The 22,677-nt window shown below is 39.9% G+C and overlaps 1 protein-coding gene and 1 long non-coding RNA gene across 2 annotated transcripts in view; both read left to right on the top strand.

Moving 5' to 3' along the window:
* Positions 1 to 22,677, top strand: part of LOC113060191 (rap guanine nucleotide exchange factor 5-like) — a 469,578-nt gene that overhangs the window by 431,998 nt on the left and 14,903 nt on the right. The gene's annotated exons all lie outside the window — the stretch shown is intronic.
* Positions 2,348 to 5,917, top strand: LOC113060196 (uncharacterized). Its single transcript, XR_003278210.1, has 2 exons — positions 2,348 to 3,075; positions 4,877 to 5,917. It is a non-coding gene; the product is annotated as an uncharacterized LOC113060196 (long non-coding RNA).

Genomic DNA, 22,677 nt, shown 5'->3' with positions numbered 1-22,677 from the left:
TTGTCCAAACATTCCAAAGAAAGACGAGTCCAGTTAAACCTCCTTAGAAAAAGGGGCAACTTTGCCCACAACACCGATGTGGTGAGACAAGGACATGGGGAGATGATTGCCTGCTACCGTCCAAAAAATAGTCAAAGAGCCAATGAATTTATTCACTGCATTTACTGCCAAGGGCTTTATAACAAGCGTAGCCTTTGGAAACATATCAAAAACTGTCCCCTGAAACCAAAAAATGAGGATGCCCAGGCAGGAAAAGAGTTCGATCCCTGTGTGCTCTAAACACACCAGTCGGCTTAGAAGTGAGCAAAGGATTCAAGAAAGTACTCTCCTTTATGAAACTATGATGAAGTTTCGCGTGTAGTTCATACTGACAGATGCATCATGCAGCTGGGGGAGCACATGTTCAACAGGATGGGGTCTGATGTGACCAAACATGACTACATCAGACAGAAGATGAGAGAAGTAGGGCAGACTTCTTCTTGAAGCAAGGAAGATTACCCCACTGAGAACAATGGTAGACTTCATTATACCAACTAACTTCAAACATGTCATAGCAGCTGTTAAAGTTGTATCTGGCTATGATGAAGAGAAAAACTCCTACCGCATTCCTTCTTTAGCTCTCAAACTTGGGCATTCTTTAAACAAGATATCTAGCATTGTTGAGAGCAATGCCATGATGTATGGAGATCATGAGCGTGCTGAGTGTGCCCGAGACTTCAGGAAAATACACCAGGCAAGGTGGAATGAGTACATTTCTGCTGGTGCTATAACTACATTGAAAGAAGCCAAGTGGAACACACCACAGATCATTCCTTTCACTCAGGATGTCAAAGTCCTGCACACACATCTTGAAAAGAAACACAATGAGCTCCTAAGTAAGCTCAGATCTTGCCCTTCTGCTGACAGCTACGCTGCTCTAGCCAAGGTCACGCTGTCCCAGGTCATCCTGTTCAACCGAAGGAGAGAAGGTGAGGTATCCCGGATGCTTTTGTCAGCTTTTAAAAGCAGGGATTCTTCTGAGCTACACGAAGACATTGCCATCTGTCTGTCTGAGTTTGAGAGGAAGCTGTGTCTGCACTTCTCAAGAGTTGAGATCCGTGGTAAACGAGGGAGAAAGGTTCCTGTGCTCCTCAAGCCTTCCATGGTTTCTGCCATGGAGCTGCTAGTTGAAACGCGTGAGCTTTGTGGTGTTCCAGCAGAGAATCCCTTTATGTTTGCTAGATGTGGAGCAATGTCTGCCTACAGAGGAGGAGAGTGCATCAACAAAGCTGCTTGCGAATGTGGCATAAAGAACCCTGAAGCACTGTCATCAACTAGGCTTAGGAAACACATAGCAACCATGTCTAAAATTCTTAACCTTAATGAGAATGAAGCAGACCAACTGGCTGATTTCCTTGGTCACGATATCCGAATCCACAGACAGTATTATCGGTTACCAGAGGGAACACTGCAGCTGGCAAAAATGAGTAAAGTCCTAATGGCCATGGAGAAAGGAACACTGTCTGACTACAAAGGAAAGAAACTTTGATGACATTGAAATTGACCAAATGGTATGAGTATACATGCTCTGTGTGTATCTGTGCTGTACATATTTACAAAAACAATGTATTATTCATGTCACAGATACTAGGTATAAGCAATAAAGTGTTCATTTTTCGTTAATTAATTATTAAGAGCAACTTGAGGCCCAAGGTGATTCCATGTCAAGTGATGAGGAGGATTCCAGTGACCTATCTCAGACGACAGCACCAGTACAGACTGATCAACCTGTTCAATCTGATCAAGCTGTTTCACAGGAGGATCAAGGTAAGAAAAATCTCTACATTGCACAAACAATCAGTAATCAAATAAAACAGTAATCAAATAAACATGAATTAGCTCCATGCAGCAATATCCAGACAAATTAAAAAAAAATTATGCATTAGGACACAGTCTTGATTTGCTCTTTACTCACCGATTTAGTTGTAATGAGAATGTGTAATGAGAATTTACTTTTTAATTATTTCATAGGTTCTTCAAATGCTCCAAAAAAGAAATGGGAGGACAGTGAGGTAAAAGCAGTAGAGAGACACATGATGAGTTTCATCAAGACATGCAAAGTTCCTGGTAAGCAAGACTGTGAAAGATGCATTCATGCAGAGCCAGAAGCTTTGAAGCAGCGAACATGGACTGGTGTGAAAAATTATGTGCGGAACAGGATCACGACTCTTAAAAGAAAGGGTGGTTTGTAGGGAGGCACAAACACTTCAACACTTTGCACATTATGCTCTTTTTGTAGGAAATGGAGCTAAATTAAAAGAAATGAGGATAAAGGTGTAGAAATATTTTGTGGATGGAATGAAAACAGAATATAAAGTGAAAAGTTAGAGTATAAGAAGGTTAATGAAGAAGTAGAGGATAGTAAGAGTCAATTTTCTTTGTTCAGTTACAATATAGTTGGATGAAATGTCATGTTAAACTTTTTGATATTTCTGTCATAGAGGGAGGAGAGAATGTAAAGATGATAAAAAAGGGAAGAGTGAATAGCTGTGCTGGACATGGGCTATGGCTGGATGTAACCGATTGGTGAGAGTTAATGTGTGCAGACGAGAGAAGCTGAAAACTGAGATGTGATGTCAGACACTTTCTGCTTCCCGTAGTGATGCAGAGCCAGAAGCTTTGAAGCAGGGAACATGGACTGGTGTGAAAAATTATGTGCGGAACAGGATCACGACTCCTAAAAGAAAGGGTGGTTTGTAGGGAGGCACAAACACTTCAACACTTTGCACATTATGCTCTTTTCGTAAGAAATGGAGCTAAATTAAAAGAAATTAAGATAAAGGTGTAGACATTAAAATTAAGAGACGCTCGCGCTGTTTGCATACTTTACCACAGCTGAAGTAGAAAAAATGCATTATTTTCCAAATACACAGATATTTCGGAGACATTTTCATTCAATACATGCACTGCTTGATACAGTGTCTGTTTGTACAAGAATAAAGTTCAACATAAGCCTAAATACCAACGTAAAGAGGTAGGAGAGAATGTAAAGGGGACGTAAAGTGGGAGGAGAGAATGTAAAGGGGACGTAAAGAGGTAGGAGAGAATGTAAAGGGGACGTAAAGAGGTAGGAGAGAATGTAAAGGGGACGTAAAGAGGTAGGAGAGAATGTAAAGGGGACGTAAAGTGGGAGGAGAGAATGTAAAGGGGACGTAAAGAGGGAGGAGAGAATGTAAAGGGGACGTAAAGAGGTAGGAGAGAATGTAAAGGGGACGTAAAGAGGTAGGAGAGAATGTAAAGGGGACGTAAAGTGGGAGGAGAGAATGTAAAGGGGACGTAAAGAGGTAGGAGAGAATGTAAAGGGGACGTAAAGAGGTAGGAGAGAATGTAAAGGGGACGTAAAGAGGTAGGAGAGAATGTAAAGGGGACGTAAAGTGGGAGGAGAGAATGTAAAGGGGACGTAAAGAGGGAGGAGAGAATGTAAAGGGGACGTAAAGTGGGAGGAGAGAATGTAAAGGGGACGTAAAGAGGTAGGAGAGAATGTAAAGGGGACGTAAAGTGGGAGGAGAGAATGTAAAGGGGACGTAAAGAGGGAGGAGAGAATGTAAAGGGGACGTAAAGTGGGAGGAGAGAATGTAACGGGGACGTAAAGAGGGAGGAGAGAATGTAAAGGGGACGTAAAGTGGGAGGAGAGAATGTAACGGGGACGTAATGAGGGAGGAGAGAATGTAAAGGGAATGTAAAGGACGTAAAGTAGGAGAGCATGTAAAGGGGACGTAAAGAGGGAGGGGAGAATGTAAAGGGGACGTAAAGAGGGAGGAGAGAATGTAAAGGGGACGTAAAGTGGGAGGAGAGAATGTAACGGGGGACGTAATGAGGGAGGAGAGAATGTAAAGGGAACGTAAAGGATGTAAAGTAGGGGAGCATGTAAAGGGGACGTAAAGAGGGAGGGGAGAATGTAAAGGGGACGTAAAGAGGTAGGAGAGAATGTAAAGGGGACGTAAAGTGGGAGGAGAGAATGTAAAGGGGACGTAAAGAGGGAGGAGAGAATGTAAAGGGGACGTAAAGTGGGAGGAGAGAATGTAAAGGGGACGTAAAGAGGGAGGAGAGAATGTAAAGGGGACGTAAAGAGGGAGGAGAGAATGTAACGGGGACGTAAAGAGGGAGGAGAGAATGTAAAGGGGATGTAAAGAGGGAGGAGAGAATGTAAAGGGGACGTAAAGAGGGAGGCGAGAATGTAAAGGGGACGTAAAGTGGGAGGAGAGAATGTAACGGGGACGTAAAGAGGGAGGAGAGAATGTAAAGGGGACGTAAAGTGGGAGGAGAGAATGTAACGGGGACGTAATGAGGGAGGAGAGAATGTAAAGGGAATGTAAAGGACGTAAAGTAGGAGAGCATGTAAAGGGGACGTAAAGAGGGAGGGGAGAATGTAAAGGGGACGTAAAGAGGGAGGAGAGAATGTAAAGGGGACGTAAAGTGGGAGGAGAGAATGTAACGGGGACGTAATGAGGGAGGAGAGAATGTAAAGGGAACGTAAAGGATGTAAAGTAGGGGAGCATGTAAAGGGGACGTAAAGAGGGAGGGGAGAATGTAAAGGGGACGTAAAGAGGGAGGGGGAGAATGTAAAGGGGACGTAAAGAGGGAGGGGAGAATGTAAAGGGGATGTAAAGAGGGAGGGGAGAATTTAAAGGAGACGAAAGAGGGAGGGGAGAATGCAAAGGGAACGTAAAGAGGGAGGAGAGCATGTAAAGGGAACGTAAAGAGGGAGGAGAGCATGTAAAGGGGACGTAAAGAGGGAGGAGAGAATGTAAAGGGGACGTAAAGAGGGAGGAGAGCATGTAAAGAGGGAGGAGAGAATGTAAAGGGGACGTAAAGAGGGAGGAGAGCATGTAAAGAGGGAGGAGAGCATGTAAAGAGGGAGGAGAGCATGTAAAGGGTACGTAAAGAGGGAGGAGAGACAGCGACGCCCTTGCTGTGCCATAAGGCAACAGAGTACAACTAGAGTGATTGGAGAGCAGGAGGACTCAGATAGAGCAGATTCTCTAGAGCGACTCACGAGCTCTGATGATGACACAGCTAATCCACGATTGGCAGAGTACACCGCTTGACAACGATCACGTGTGTTTCATGTCTCTTCTCACACCTTCAGTTCCACTAAGGATCACATCTGTTCTTTATAACAGTAAAAGCTCTTTTCACATAGTTGCGATAAATGTTTATCAAAATAAAACAAATAAAACAATGTAGACCCCACTTCACTGGTATTTAGGCTTATTTTGAACTTTATTCTTGTACAAACAGTAGTGCATGTATTGAATGAAAATGTCTCTGAAATATCTGTATTTGGAAAATAATGCGTTTATTCCACTTCAGCTGTGGTAAAGTATGCAAACTTAGCCTGAGCATCACTACAGGAAGCAGAAAGTGTCTGACATCACATCTCAGTTTTCAGCTTCTCTCGTCTGCACACGGCAACTCTCACCAATCGGTTACATCCAGCCACAGCCCATGTCCAGCACAGCTAATATAAGGGAGGAATAGAGGCAGTAAATGTAAAGAGGATAAAGAGAGGGAGGAGTAAAGCGGGTAAAAAGAGTGAGGAGTAGAGTTAAATAGGATAGAGAGAGGGAGGAGTGAAGAGGGAGGAGTAGAGTTAAAGAGGATAGAGAGGGAGGAGTAAAGAGGGTAAAAAGAGGGAGGAGTAGAGTTAAAGAGGGAGGAAGTAAAGGAGGAAGTAGAGAGATTTTGAAGAAGGGTGGATGGAGGAAGTACAGAGGATAGTTGGGCACTGAGAATCATTCCCACCTCCAAGTTAATTGATTTTTCATTGTTGTTCTTTAAAAAAAAAAATTTTTTTGAAGTTCTGTCATTAACTGCAATGTGCACTTTCAACACAATGTGTCCAAGACTGTTAATATTAAAGAGTCATTTAATCAGAGTCCCCAAAGAGTCATTTAATCGGAGTGTGTGTGTCACTAGAGTCCCCAAAGGGTCATTTAATCGGAGTGTGTGTGTCACTCGAGTCCCCAAAGAGTCATTTAATCGGAGTGTGTGTGTCACTCGAGTCCCCAAAGAGTCATTTAATTGGAGTGTGTGTGTCACTAGAGTCCCCAAAGGGTCATTTAATCGGAGTGTGTGTCACCTGAGTCCCCAATGAGTCGTTCAATTGGAGTGTGTGTGTCACTAGAGTCCCCAAAGGGTCATTTAATCGGAGTGTGTGTGTCACTAGAGTCCCCAAAGGGTCATTTAATCGGAGTGTGTGTGTCACTAGAGTCCCCAAAGGGTCATTTAATCGGAGTGTGTGTGTCACTAGAGTCCCCAAAGGGTCATTTAATCGGAGTGTGTGTGTGTCACTAGAGTCCCCAAAGGGTCATTTAATCGGAATGTGTGTGTGTCGCTAGAGTCCCCAAAGGGTCATTTAATCGGAGTGTGTGTGTGTCGCTAGAGTCCCCAAAGGGTCATTTAATCGGAATGTGTGTGTGTCGCTAGAGTCCCCAAAGGGTCATTTAATCGGAGTGTGTGTGTGTCACTAGAGTCCCCAAAGGGTCATTTAATCGGAGTGTGTGTGTGTCACTAGAGTCCCCAAAGGGTCATTTAATCGGAATGTGTGTGTGTCGCTAGAGTCCCCAAAGGGTCATTTAATCGGAATGTGTATCACTATTTTTATTTTTATAGAGTTTTTTTGACAATTACTACACTTTACAGAGGAACATGCCTAATGTCTTAAAACCCCAGTGTGTAGCCAAAGATGACTCTGGTGAGGAAAACTCCTTAAGATGTTTTTGTGATAATGATTAGTTTACAGTCGATGCTAAATTAACTAGAGGGATGCAGATTCGGTCAGTGAAAGGTTCTCTGCCATGAAGTGAAGTCTGTTTTATTTCTATAGCGCATTATACAATACAGATGGTTTCAAAGGAGCTTCACACACATAAAATAACTTGCAAATGTCAACAATTATGAAATGACTAATGTAGAGCTGTTTTGCAGTTGAAATTAAAGACAATAGTGTTATTATTCAGCTCAATTCTGTTCATCTTTTGCTTCTGATAGTCAATCAGTCAAGTCAATAACATTTCTGAATGTTAATTGTCATTCCCCAACTGAGCAGCCAAAGGCACTTGATCTCAAGCTACAAATCAGACAAAACATGTAGGCTACTCATTTACAGTGATCTTGCTGAAAAGAAGAAACCCAGTTTACTCTCTCACACCTGTATCTTTGCACTAACTTGATTTCACTGTCCAGTATTGGAACTTTGAATTGTAATATTCTACTTCTGTCTTCTTAGGATAAATCATATATACCATCTCAACAATGTCCTGAAAGTATACCTTAACCAGAGTTTGTGTATCACCATGGTCCTCAAAGTATGACTTGATCAGAGTTTGTGTTTAATGTCCCCAAAAGCGACATATAAAATAATGTCCCTAAAGTGAAGGTAAAATGTCAGGTCTTTAAGGAAGGCTTTTATTGATCAAATCAAGTGATATTTGTGATGACAGCTTCTCCAGAAGTGCAGTCATATCTTTCTTTAGTCTCTAGACCCTTCAGAAAGGGGTGTCCCTAAAGGTAGGGTTTCCAGTCATACGTCCTCACATTGTGGTTAAGTAGGTATGTGTGTGTGTGTGTGTGTGTGTGTGTGTGCGTGTGTGTGTGTGTTTGTAAAAAAATAAAAACATCAGTATGGTATTTTTTTTTTTTTTTCAAGGCACTTCAGTGTCTATAACTTGTAATCTTTTTGAGCAATATCAACTCTGGTTGATAAAAAGTAAAAACCAAAGGGTCTTCTTTCCAAAGACACCAAAATTATGTGTGTAACACACTGAAGTACAGAACTGTTACAATTTTAACTTAGGTAGGGCACTTTCAGCTGTGAGTCCCATAATGGGGGGTCTGGTTAACAGGTTAAACTGCTTGGATACAGAACTCTGTGAACAGCCAGCTTCTTTGGCAATGAATGTTTGTGGCTTTCTTTGTGAAGGGTGTCAATGATTGTCTTCTGGACAACTGTCAGATCAGCAGTCTTCCCCGTGATTGTGTAGCCTAGTGAACCAAACTGAGAGACCATTTTGAAGTCTCAGGAAAGGTGTTTTGAGTTGATTATCTGATTGGTATGTCACCATATTCTAATATGATGAGATTTGCTGTGAATTGGTGGGTTTTTGTTAAATGTGAGCCAAAATCTTCACAATTAAAACAACCAAAGACTTAAACTACTTCAGTCTATGTGCATTTAATTTATTTAATACACAAGTTTCACAATTTGAGTTGAATTACTGAAGTAAATTAACTTTTCCACAGCATTTCTAATTTATTGAGATGCACCTGTATAATTATTTAATAATATAATAAAAAAACATTTAGATTTACATTTTGATTATCTATATCAGGCTGGGAAATATTGTAGTAATGTGAAATGAAGTGACATATAGCCAAGTATGGTGACCCATACTTAGAATTCATGCTCTGCATTTATTCATTCCAAAGTGCACACACACGCAGAACCTGATTTTACCAAGTGAGACATGTTCCTGGGACAACATCTTTGTTGTCCCTGGAACAACATTGTGATTAACCAATCAGATTTGAAGAACCAGTTTATAGATTTTGTGAAGTTTACGCTTAAAATCACTGTTTGGTGCTTGTACATCAGTGTCATTCATTTATCATTTCCTCTGATTTTAGGGATTACTCATGGTTAAGGTTAGGTTTAGGTGTGGGGATATGGTCAAGAATATATTTTTGGAGTAAAATGTTGTTCCAGGGTCAACAAAATATGTTGACCTAGGAACACATCTAACTCAGCAAAATCAGGATGTGCGCACGCACACAGAGCAGTGAACACACACACACACAGTGAACACACACCCAGAGCAGTGGGCAGCCATTTATGCTGCGGTGCCCGGGGAGCAGTTGGGTGTCCGGTGCCTGCCTTAAGGGCACCTCAGTCATGGTATTGCCGGCCCGAGACTCAAACTCACAACCTTAGGGTTAGGAGTCAAACTCTCTAACCATTAGGTCATGACTTCCCACCTTAATATGTATTTACCCAGTGTTCTTTAACAGTCCAAGCCGATATTGAACAAATATGATAAAGGATGAGCTCATGTGCTTCTGATAAATATCTTCTATTTGGGTTTTAAATGAAGTCAATTACCAGAACAGCACTCTGGTCGGATCCGTGTTCAAGGCCTGCTGAGGGTAAATGGCGAGCTCTGGTCAATGAACAATAATCAAACCCCATCCACATGGCTGAAGGAGAGTCTTGTTGGAATGGCTTCATTGATGATAACTTAGCTCACACCAGAATTACTGAAAACTCCCACGCAAACCTTGAGCAAAATTATTTATGCAAAACAGAGATGATTTGTGTAAAATACTGCTTCTAGACATCAAAAACAAAAGGAGGGGAGTGAGTGTGTACAGTGTGTGTGCTTTTCAAGAATGCTGGTAAATTTGGTGCAAACACTTAATGAGATGAAGCTGTTTAAAGTCAATCATCTGTCTCACCCTCTCATTAACTGTAACGGTATAATTTTCTGTTTTCGGCATGCTTGGGTTCCTTGCACGCATCTGTCCATATCATAAGCAGTTGACCGTGTCTGTGCCTGCAAAACTCTGGTATCCCTCAGCTGTCCATCAAAGCATCAGACAGCAGCTCATTTGACCTCCAGGGTTTGCCTCAGTCATTGGGATGGCCATTAACTCTCTTTTTTTTTTTTTTTTTACATCATGTTTTTAAGTCAAGCTGTCATACTATATCTGCAATGTTGCTGTAGTCTTGTGTGTCCTGTGAGCCACAGCAACTGTGAAAGCAGTTCACTGAAAAGTACAGTTTTACTCTCTCTCAAGCCATCCTAGGTTTATACAGTATGGCTTTCTTTTTGAAGTCAGATTGTCCTAAATTTATGATGGCAGTGAACGGTGGTCAAGATTTTGAAGCCCAAAAGAAGTGCATTCATCCATCATAAAAAGTGCTCAATATGGCTCCGGGGGGTTAATAAAGGCCTTCTGAAGAGATTTGATGCATTTTTGTAAGAAAAATATCCATATTTGAAACTTTATAAACCATAATCTCTAGCTCCCTTTGGAGTTCTTGTATGATGGATGGATGCACTTTATTCTGCTTCAAACACTTGACCACCATTCATTGCCATTATAAAGCTTAAAAGAGCCAGGACATTTTTTTATATAACTCAGATTGTATTAATCTGAAAGAAGAAAGTTTTATACTCTTAGGATGGCTTGAGGGTTAGTAAATCATGGGCTAATTTTAATTTTTAGGTGAACTATCCCTTTAAGGCTGCTTATATTAAACAGTATTACCACACACCTTTTTTTATCTTCATACCCACAATAAGGAGGAAAACGGAGCAGATGAACTTATTGTGAAAATGGCTATAGAATGTCAGCAGGTGCAGTATGTCATCCAGTGTCATGACTTGTTTTCAGAAGTCATCCTCCTTTGACGTACTCCGTTGTGCATTCTGGAACAGCGTTGGAAAGTATGCATATTTGGGCACAGTATCTGTCTGTGTGAGTGAGCGAGCACCATTGGCGGCGGTGTGTACAGCTGCTCGCTGCAGATTACCATAATGATGCGAGCAGTTCAGTAGAGCAGAAAGCACAAAGCTCAAGGAAGTAAGTGTGGTGGTAAATTTGGTGCAAACACTTAATGAGATGAAGCTGTTTAAAGTCAATCATCTGTCTCACCCTCTCATTAACTGTAACAGTCTAAATTTCAACTTTTGGCATGCTCGTGTTTCTTGCATGCATCTGTCAATATCATAAGCAGCTGACCGTGTCTGTGCCTTCAAAACTATGAACTCTAATATCCCTCAGCTGTCCATCAAAGCATCAGACAGCAACTCATTTGACCTCCAGGGTTTGCCTGTGTTAATTCTTTTTTTTTTTTTTACATCATGTTTTCAAGTCAAGCTGTCATACTCTGTCTGATGGTTCCTGTAATGTAGTGTGGGTGGAAGAGCTGGAAAGATGTAAGAGACCTCGAGAAAATAGTTAGACCTACTTCATGCAAATGGAATCTTGTCAGGAAGCATGTCCTGAAACACTTTTAGTGGTTATTTATTTATTTATTTATTTATTTATTTATTTTAATGAATATATATATATGTCAGGGTTCTTTGGAGATATAATGTGTAATACAAAAACTTAAAACAGAAGATGCTCCCCTCCCTTCATTCCCTGCATTACTGGGCATTTTTTCAGCATGACAATGAAGATATTCATTCTCCCAAGGTGAAAATCCTTCAGTAAATATGTATTTCACTCAATCTTAACACTCTTAAACACCTGTGGGGGATTCTGCAGAGACAAGCTAAGCAAATTCCCCATTAAAGACCAGAGCATTCATTTCAGGAGTTAAACAGGACAGATGTGAAAATTTGTAAAGAACTTGTACACTCAGTGCCAAGAAGGGTCAGAGCAGTAAACTTTACGTTCTGGTGGACATACTAAGCACTAGAATATTATACATTTTCTGAATTAAATCTAGGTTGTACTCATTTCTGCAGTTCTTCATTTAAACAAAATTGGCTAATATACTTGTCTTCCAAAAAAAAGGGCATATATTTTGTTGTTTTTATTAAGCATATGTTTAATATGTTTCAATTTTGCCATCTTCGCATGAATTATTTTAGTGAACATTAAGAAAATACATCTTTTATATTTATTCAGAGGGGGTATACTCATTTATGCTCTGCACTGTGTATATATATACGTGTGTGTGTGTGTGTGTATATATATACACAAGAGTGAGTACACCCCTCACATTTCAGCAACCATTTTAGTATATCTTCTCAAGGGACAATACTATAGAAATGAAACTTGGATGTATTTTAGAGTAGTCAATGTGTTGCTTGTATAGCAGTATATGTCCACCATCCTCTGAAAATAACTTAGCATACAGCCGTTATTGTCAAGAAAATCCGCACACCTGTCTATATAAGACCTTACAGCTCACAGTGCATGTCAGAGCCAATGAGAATTCTGAGGTCAAAAGAAATGCCTGAAGAGCTCAGAGACAGAATTGTGGCAAGGCACAGTTCTGGCTAAGGTTACAAAAAAAAAAAAAAATGTCTGCTGCACTTCAGGTTCCTAAGAGCACAGTGTCCTCCATAATCCTTAAATGGAAGAAGTTTGGGATGAACAGAACCCCTCCTAGAGCTGGCCGTCCGGCTAAACTGAGCTATCGGGGGAGAAGAGCCTTGGTGAGAGAGGTGAAGAAGAACCCAAAGATCACTGTGGCTGAGCTCCAGAGATGCAGTCGGGAGGTGGGAGAAAGTTGTAGAAAGTCAACCATCACTGCAGCCCTCCATCAGTCGGGGCTTTATGGCAGAGTGGTCCGACGGAAGCCTCTCCTCAGTGCAAGACACATGAAAGCCCCCATGGAGTTTGCTAAAAAAAAAACACCTGAAGGATTCTCTGGTCTGATGAGACGAAGATAGAACTTTCTGGCCTTAATACTAAGCGGTATGTGTGGAGAAAACCAGGCACTGCTCATCACCTGTCCAATACAGTTCCAACAGTGAAGCATGGTGGTGGCAGCATCATGCTGTGGGGGTGTTTTTCAGCTGGAAGCACAGGACGACTGGTCCATACTCACTGTATATATGCGTGTGTGTGTGTGTCCATATATATATACATACATACATACATACATACATACATACACATATATATATATATATATATTAGTGCTGTCAATCGATTTAAAAAAATTAACTAATTAATCGCACAATTTTTTAAAATAAATCGTGATTAATCGCGATTAATCGCAATTAAAAGAGTGAAACTTTTTGGATATGTAAATGTAAAATGTAAATAATTAATGTAAACTCAAGACAAAGAAACTATTTAAATTCAAAATATGATTGTTTATTGGAATTTTTGTTTAACTTGTAACACAGATTTTCTCATGTAAACAACATACCTGCAATAAACCATCAATATCCTCCAAATTAACTGTTGGCTTGAAAGCCATATTTATTACAGAAATAAAAACACAGGCATGTAAGTACCATTTGAATTTCAAAACAATCAATGCCAATAAAAAACAAAAATGATTTCCATGTTGAATTCTAAGTGGACTGCAAAAAAATTCCAAAGTATAGTCATTGCCAGTGCTTTAAGTGGGCCAGTACGCACAGGTACTCAGTACCGCCACTTCCAAATATAGCTCTTGAGCGTACCGCCACCTCTCCGTGCGCCCAGAACGTGCTTGTAGCGTACCGGTACGCTCATTTGGACATCTGTTTTAATAGAGGTTTCAATCTTTTACCTGCACTGCCGATTTTCAGAGCGCCCTTCACAATGCAAGCCTCCTAATTCATCCCACCCAGAGCAGAAACTACATTACCCATTCACCCTTAAGTTAAACAAGTGAATAGCGCATTCGTCGCTTTTCCCACTGTTAAGTGTCAACAACTCAACCTGGCCGGAGAGGGTGTGTGAAACTCGTTGTGAGTTATACTAAAGCAAAATCTTGAGTATTTATTGTCTGATAAACATTAAAAACTGTCTGCGGAGGTTGAGTCGTCCTGCAGCCCCCGCTGGCTGTTCATTGGCTGCAGCATCTTTTTTCTAAGTTCTAAAAAAATACCGTAGACGGCAAGGCACAAATTTAGATATTCATTCATCTAATTAATCTATAGCCTATGCACAAAGACAATATGATCTTTTTGTCCCCTTTTTGTTTTAAAGCTTGATGAAGAGAGAGAGCGCAAGTTGCTGCAGCTGCGAGGAGGACAGTGATGCACGCGTACAGGAGTGATTGACAGTTCGCGACACTGTGTACAAAAAATACTCCGCTACACAATTATTTCGTTATTTTCGTTTAAGCTTATTAACATTAGCGTTACAGAAAGGTCTGATTTACGCACTGTTACAACAGTCATTGTTTTTTTTTTTAAAACAATGACATCTGAGTTCATGATTTTAATGTTGCTGTTTCTTGTGGCAGACTGAATGAAGAGTAATGTTTCTTGTGGCAGACTGAAGAGTAATCCGGAAGAGTAATACTGAAACTTTCCATCTAAAAGTCCTTCCTTGGTCTTATCCATATTTCTTTGCACGTTGAACACACATAGGCCACAACCGGAAATAAAAAAAACTGCAACCGCGTTAATTGCGTTATTTTTTTTTAACGCGTTAAATATTTCAAATTAATCGAATGCGTTAACGCGCTAATTTTGACAGCACTAATATATATAGACACACACATCTGATCTAGATCCACTCTACACTCTTGAAAACGTCTAGGAAAAGTGTCAAGGTGAGCTGTAGTCCTTCATTCTTCAGATAATGACAAATGCAGCTTGTTTTATTGATAGTAGAAAAAATTAGCTGGAGAAGTAAAGTGTGAGAGAGGTTAATCTGCTGCTGCAGAGTGAGCCTGTTAATGAGAATTCTTGTGAAAGTGACTTTGTAAATTAGTGCGTCTATGTGTGTGCGTTTGCTTGCAGCTGCTGATTGGATGATTAGATTTAGTTGAACTAATTTAGCACCATTTCCAGTTGCACAGCACAACAAAACTAGTTCATGGAAATGCACACTTGCACATGCAGTGTTTCAATGATTACAATGCGACTGTTCAAGTTTTATGTTCTTTCCCAGGTGTGAGTGAATGTGTTTGGTAAAAGTGCAGCTTTAACCCTCTGTGATCGTATTCTATTGTGGTATGTACTGAAGAACAAACTCCTTAACTCTTGAAAAACATATTGTATGTTTGCAGGTATAGTATAATTACATACACATACTATATCTGCCATGTTGATGTAGTCTTCTGTGTCCTTTGAGTCACAGCAACTGAAAGCAGTTTGAAAAATACAGTTTTACTCTCTCTCAAGCCATTCTAGGTGTATGTGTTCGTTTTTTAAGAATCTCCCCACCGAATGGGGCATCAGGAGAGGTCACGTTATTATAACTCGTTGTGGTTTTTTATTTAAACTGATTGATTGTCCACAAAAAGAATATTAATCCACAAATAGCAGGTTATAAACCTGTTGAAATAGAAAGATGAATGTGTATCATTTGTAATATGTATTTGTAATTTGTAGTATGTGTAATATTTCTAAGCCATGGTTTACACCTGCATTAAGAAAATCTTCCATTACTAAAAATAAGTTATATAAAAAATCTCTCATTAGCCCCACACCGTTAAATATTGCATATTATAAAATATATAAAAACAAATTTAGCATAGTTCTAAAAGCTGCCAAGAAAAAATATTTTTCTTAAAAGTTGGGAAATTCATGTGAAAATATAAAAAAAAACTTGGAATGTTATAAATGAATTATTAAATAAATAAAAAAAAACAAATAATGTAATTCCAGTTCAGTTATCCGATGGTATCAAGAATTATCAAAACCCCATCGATATAGCAAACGGTTTCAATGATTTCTTTGTGAATGTTGGTCCTTCACTGGCAAAAAACATTGTGAATACAGGAAAATTTACTTCACAATTTTTTGATTTGCCTCATCCTTGCTTAAATGAATTTGATCCTCCAACTCCAAATGAAGTGCTTGAAATCATACTAAAGATGAAGGACACAGCTCCAGGACATGATGAAATTGGAGCTAGTCTCATAAAGAAAGTAGCTTCCTCTATTATTGAGGTTGTAACATATGTTCTCTCTTTGTCACTTAAAACAGGCGTTGTACCAAGAGATCTCAAATTAGCTAAAGTAATTCCCTTGTTTAAGTCTGGGAATTCACATTTATTTAACAATTATCGACCTATTTCTGTGTTACCTTTCTTTTCTAAAATACTTGAAAAACTAGTTTATAAAAGGTTATTAAAACACTTGACAGAAAATTTGATCTTATATGATCACCAGTATGGCTTCAGAGAGAAAATGTCTACAGAAATGACTCTTTTACAGTTTGTCGACAAAATTACAAAAAATCTGCATGAGAAAAATAATACTATTGGTATATTTCTAGACTTGTCAAAAGCATTTGACACAGTAAATAATAATATTCTTTTAGCAAAATTAGAGAATTATGGCATTAAACATATAGCCTTAACTTGGGTACAAAATTATTTGGAAGAGAGAGAGCAATTTGTTTATTTCAACAATCTGAGCTCAAGTAGGGGAAAACTTTTATGTGGGGTACCGCAGGGGTCAATTTTGGGACCTCTATTATTTCTATCAATGATTCAATCAATCATTATCTCAATGATTTAAGAGTTGTTTGTAAAAATGTTATGCCACTCATGTTTGCAGATGATACATGTCTTCTATTATCTCATTCTAACATTGACACATTGATAAGAGTAGTAAATGAAGAATTACAGAATATTTCTAAATGGTTTAAAATTAATCTACTCTCTCTTAATATACAAAAAACTAACTTTATGATTTTTAGCACAAAAAACAAAGGAGATTGTCAGGACATAGAGGTATCAATTGATGGTTTAAAAATTGGCCAAGTGAACCAAATAAAATTTTTAGGTGTCATTGTCGACCTTAAACTAACCTGGAAATATCATATCCAGCATGTTTGCAGAAAAATAATGAAATATGTTTGTATACTGAGTAGAGTTCGTTCTTTAATTGATATTTCATGTATGAAACCGCTTTTCATAAAATATAAAATTTTGACAATATTCAATGTTAACATCTATTGCATAAATACCTTTTTAATAACTTTTTCATGTATTCTTCGGATGTTGAAGAATACATGAATCCACAAGGCGCTGCAAAGATTTTTATCTTCCTTTTTGTAGAACTACAGCCAACCAATCTACACTGAAATACAGAGGGCCTTCCCTCTGGAGTCATTTAGACCCTGCTTTAAAGACTAAAACCACTCTAAATTCTTTCAAAAGAGAGCTGAAAATAATGTTAACTTATAAATAATTAATAATTTGTTTATTAAAATGTTTGATGTACTGATTGGATTGTCTTGCTTGATCATGTAATTTTACGATCATTTAATGAGATTTTGGGGAGGTGGTTTCATAAGACCTTATGGTCTTCTCACTCTCTCCCGCACAGTGTTTTGTTTTCTTTTTTCTTCAATGGATTTGTAAAGTTGTATTTCGAATGTTATATGTGCAAATAAACCTTTAAACCTTTAAACCTTTAAAGATGGTGTAAACAACAATATTAGCCACATTGACATACATAATACACCATAAATTCTGAATATACTAACATGAATAAAATATAAATGTCAATATAATCAGCAATATAATTAGTGTTTAAAATTCAACGACTAAACAAAGCACATATCTCTAAACACAGAAATACACATTGTAAAACACATCAAACCAATTGCCCAAAACCACAAAGGTGTATGTTGGTCTAAAGTGAATTCAGTGATTGTAATTTTAAATAGTGACGGTGTGCATAACAATCCATTACCAATATAAAGCGATTGACTACATTACCCATCCAGCACCACAACCAGAAGGTGCTTATGTAACAGTGAAACGCTCCAAATTCAAATATATACAGTATATATAGAATATATATAGAATATATAATATCTAGAATATAGTCACGGATACTATCGAGCTGACAGCGTTAAACATCAGACTGCAAATAAGATTTTATCAACGTGACCAACGTAACAGTTATCAAGTATACAAGAAGGGTCTGGCTGCAGACTTGCACTTGCACTCTCAGACTTGCATTCTCAGACGTGCACTCTCAGACACTTGCACTTCCGCTAGCGACGTCACTTGCAGTCTTCATTTTTTTATTTTGTTCTATTTATTGATAACTCAATTTACACTTAATTTTGCTTCAAACTCTTGACCACCATTCATTGCCATTATAAAGCTTACAGGGGTCATATGATGTCATTTTTAAAGATCATAATTTTTTGTATTTAGTGTAACAGAATATGCTTTAATGTTCTGAAAACACTATTTTTTTCAAATAAAAAACTGAAATCGCATCATATGACCCCTTTAAAAGGACTTTATATATATATATATATATATATATATATATATATATATATATATATATATATATATATATATATATATATATATATATATATATAAAACTCAGATTGTATTCATCTGAAAGAAGAAAGTTTTATACACTTAGGATGGCTTCAGGGCAAGTAAATCATGGGCTAATTTAAAATTTTAAATGAACTATCCCTTTAAGGCTGCTTATATTAAACATCATTACCTCACACCTTTTTCTCTCCATGATGCTTTCTGTCCATTTGTTTTGGTGTGTTTGGTGCCTGCTAAACCCACAATAAGGAGGAAAGCGGAGCAGATTAACTTATTGTGAAAATCGCCATAGAATATCAGCAGGTGCAGTACGTCATCTAGTGTCTTGACTGTTTTCAGAAGTCATACTCATTTGACATATTCTGTTGTGCATTCTGGAACAGCGTTGGAAAGTATGCATATTTGGGCACAGTATCTGTCTGTGTGAGTGAGCGAGCATCATTGGCGGCGGTGTGTACAGCTGCTCGCTGCAGATTACCATAATGATGCGAGCAGTTCAGTAGAGCAGAACACACAAGCTCAAGGAAGTAAATGTGAAATTAAGGACAAATTTACAACAGTGCCAAGGCAGCACACTCACACCGCAGCCTGCAGGAAGAGAGCCACTAATAGGATTTACAGCTTATGGAGGAATCCCGCTGTCACTATACACTGCTTCAGAAAACACTCAACTCATTCATGATGTTCTCCTCCTCTCCATTTCACCCTCCTTCCCTCCAACTTTGCTCTGAGTTGGAAAAGCCTAATTTAGCAGTAATTGGAATAAACATAAGAGTGCATTAAATCTGACTGTGAGAAATGGCAGCAGTCTATTTGTTTGGCTCGGTTTAATTACATTTTCAGGGTCTCCTAAGGCCTGCATTTGCACTTACCTCTTTAGTATTACCACACAAAATCACTAGCACTTTATGTCTCTTCTGACTTATAATTGCACAATTCTTTATATATACTGTGTGTGTGTGTGTGTGTGTTTAAAGTCTAAATCTTATCCATATTTGTCAGATTTATGCTTAAAAGAATGTTTGTATCTTTTGAAGGCTTATAAGTAGTTCATAATGATTTGAGAGACAAATCTGATCTGTTTCATTACCAGTTTACAGGTATATTTGATTTTGGTGATACTGTTTATTGATCCTCTCGCCAATTGGTTTATTGTATTTTTGCATGTGTTCAGTGAATGTAATGTTTTTTGCTGTATCTAATCATGGATCATTTTCTCTAATAATGATTATAACTTCGCACTTCGAACCAAAGGCACTTTGAAAATAATTTTTTGTGTGACTCACTGATAAAAGATTAACCTCTTCTTCAAAAAAATTTCACAGTATTAAGATTTTTTAAATGCCTTTTTTTCATTACAAAATGTTATGATTTGAGTAAGAAGTTTAACTGAAAAATAAACAAGTGAAGCGAAACATTAGGTTTTGCTCAGTGTTGTTACATTTGTTGGAAGTTGTTCAGAATGTATGATCACTGCACCTAAATTACTCACAAGCCAAAAACAGATTATGAAATGATCTGCAATTCAGAGGCTTAGATGTAGAGATTCTGACGATCAGTAGATCAGATGAGAATATCGATTGATGTCTGTGAGAGCAAATGGTGAATTCAAATTCATGCAGAGCAAATTAAAGTGGAATGAACAGTGAATGCACATCATTGGGGCCTTACCAGAGTAATAGCGTGTTTCAGTGGGATCAGAAGAGAGGGCAGGCGTATTAAGGGCCATTTAATGCTCTGCTCTTCCCTTTTTCACTTCTTGCTCACTTTTTCTGTATTTTGTCTCTTTCTTTTGTCTCTGTATTATTAGTCTTAAGATGTAGTGGTAAGGGCTCACTAACCACAAGATCCAAGAACCAGCAGAATTTTTACCCAATAGCAAGACAGCTGAGTCCAAGTGGACTGTCCCAGTAATATGTTTGTGACGCATGTCAAAGTTGTGGAATTACTGCTGAAATTACTTGGAGCAGTGTCCATGTTTTATAACCTAATTCATAAGTATACTTTCAGTACCTAACGTCTTACTAGAACTTAAAAATCACATAGTGACCTAAAAAGTCACTTGTAAATGTATAAAATTCATTGCAGAAGTAACAAAATATCAAGTGTCATCTGCAAACTAAATGATATTAGACCTCAGAATGAGCTGGAATGTGCACTGTTGAATTACAATCTATAGATCGTACTCATATTTACTGAAAGATCCGAAGCATGTGCATAAAGACTCGTTTTAGAAAGCTTGCGATCCCAAAACTTAGAATTACAGTATTTCAAGGTATATGTCTTGACAAGTATTCATGCAAACATAATCTGTTATGTCTTAAGTGAATGTTTGGTTAACTGTTGGGGAATAACATCTGATGTGTAACATTATATTAGATCCATGCATTACAGTAGGTCTTAATACAGGACGTCTGTGTCATTATTGTTAATCGAACAGTAAAAGAAATGAGGAAATCACTTAATGCTCTTGATTTGAACTTCTTTATATGTAATGATTTTTATTTTTTAAAAACTACAATTTTTTTTTTTTAAATGTGCTCATTGTGACTCATTTTGCCAGCACAGGTCACATATATAATAATAATAATAATTATTATATATAACAATTTAGAATATTAGTTATAATTACAAAACAAATAATAAAAAAAAAAGTTTTTGGAAGAAGTCGTCTTTGCTAACCAAGGCTGCACTTATTTGATCTATACAGTAAAATTGATATAGGTATAAATATTGTGAAATATTATTACAATTGAAAATAAATGAACAACATTTGATTTTAAATATGTTGTAAAATGTAATTTATCGCTGATGGCAAAGCTGAATTTTCAGCTTTGCCATTACATCAATAATTTTTTATGAACTTGTGAAATGTTGTGGTGCTTCATATTTTTGTGGAAACTGTGATTATTATTATTATTATTTTCCAGGAAGTCCAAAAAAAAAATCATTAGAAATATAAATCTTTTGGAAGATTATTGTAATAAACAAATCTCCATATTCATCGGGAAGAAGGAGGCGGGAACCGGCGCACAATCAAAACTCATTTTAATAATCAGAAATAAACACACGTCAGCCCCTCACGGCGACTGACGCGCACAAATAAAAGCCAAAACCTAAAATAATGTCCCAGGCCTGGTCCTCTCTCGTCCTTCACGGTCGTCGCTCCAGTTTTATATCCTTCCATCTCCTACGTGGGACTCGATACTAGCGGTGGGGCTCAGGTGTAGCTCATCTCCAATCACTACACCTGGCCTCACTCCTCGTTCCCACGCCTCTCGGCCCCGCCCCACTCGCCACATACCCCCATCGCCCCTCGCAGGCCGGGGGGTACTCCCGAGACTGCGCTCTACTCCCCCCCCCCCCCTTCCCTCCGGGGGAGACCGCTCACGGGGACCTGCGGGAACCTGGGGGTAGGACAGACGAGGCGAGAGAAAAGGAGATGGAAGGAGGAGCGACAGGGACGAGAGAGGGGAGAGAGAAAAAAAAAAAAAAAAAATCCGGTTCCCAGACGCACTGCTGCTCGGCCCTCCACCAGCTGTGTGATCTCCTCCGCGGTGCCCGGCGGTGGCACTGGACGGCCCTCGGCGGACGGCACGACACTCCTCCGCCGCCCGGTGGACGGCGACGGCTCCTCCGATTTTGGGCAGCGGCAGGAGTCCCCCGTTCCCTGCCCCTCCGGATTCCGTCACGGAGGCGGCAGGCTCCGGCCCCCTGGCGAACGGCGCCGACTCCTCCGCTCCCTCACGGACGGCAGCCGCCCCTCCTTGTCGTGGGCGGTCAGCAGCGAGCTCGCCCGTCCCCGGCAACTCGCTCCAGCCCACCGCCTCGAGCGTCCATGGCGGCACACACCTCGCCAGCTCGAGGGCACCGCGGATTCACCACAGCGGCGAGGGATCTTCAGCAGCGCGTCCCTCCTTCTCCCGGGCTTCGGCACCACTGTAATAAACAAATCTCCATATTCATCGGGAAGAAGGAGGCGGGAACCGGCGCACAATCAAAAACTCATTTTAATAATCAAAAGTAAATACAAAACGGCGCACCAGCCCCTCACGGACGACTGGTGCGCATAAATAAAAAGCCAAACATAAAATAATGTCCCAGGCCTGGTCCTCTCTCGTCCTTCACGGTCGTCACTCCAGTTTTATATCCTTCCATCTCCTACGTGGGACTCGATACTAGCGGTGGGGCTCAGGTGTAGCTCATCTCCAATCACTACACCTGGCCTCACTCCTCGTTCCCACGCCTCTCGGCCCCGCCCCACTCGCCACATACCCCCATCGCCCCTCGCAGGCCGGGGGGTACTCCCGAGACTGCGCTCTACTCCCCCCCCCCCCCCTTCCCTCCGGGGGAGACCGCTCACGGGGACCTGCGGGAACCTGGGGGTAGGACAGACGAGGCGAGAGAAAAGGAGATGGAAGGAGGAGCGACAGGGACGAGAGAGGGGAGAGAGGAAAAAAAAAAAAAAAAAAAAATCCGGTTCCCAGACGCACTGCTGCTCGGCCCTCCACCGGCTGGGTGATCTCCTCCGCGGTGCCCGGCGGTGGCACTGGACGGCCCTCGGCGGACGGCACGACACTCCTCCGCCGCCCGGTGGACGGCGACGGCTCCTCCGATTTTGGGCAGCGGCAGGAGTCCCCCGTTCCCTGCCCCTCCGGATTCCGTCACGGAGGCGGCAGGCTCCGGCCCCCT

The sequence above is a fragment of the Carassius auratus genome, chromosome 41, assembly GCF_003368295.1.
Source record: "Carassius auratus strain Wakin chromosome 41, ASM336829v1, whole genome shotgun sequence".
Classification (NCBI taxonomy): Eukaryota; Metazoa; Chordata; class Actinopteri; order Cypriniformes; family Cyprinidae; genus Carassius; species Carassius auratus.
Note: the sequence above shows the minus strand (reverse complement) of the source record. Positions and strands in the feature narration are given on the sequence as shown.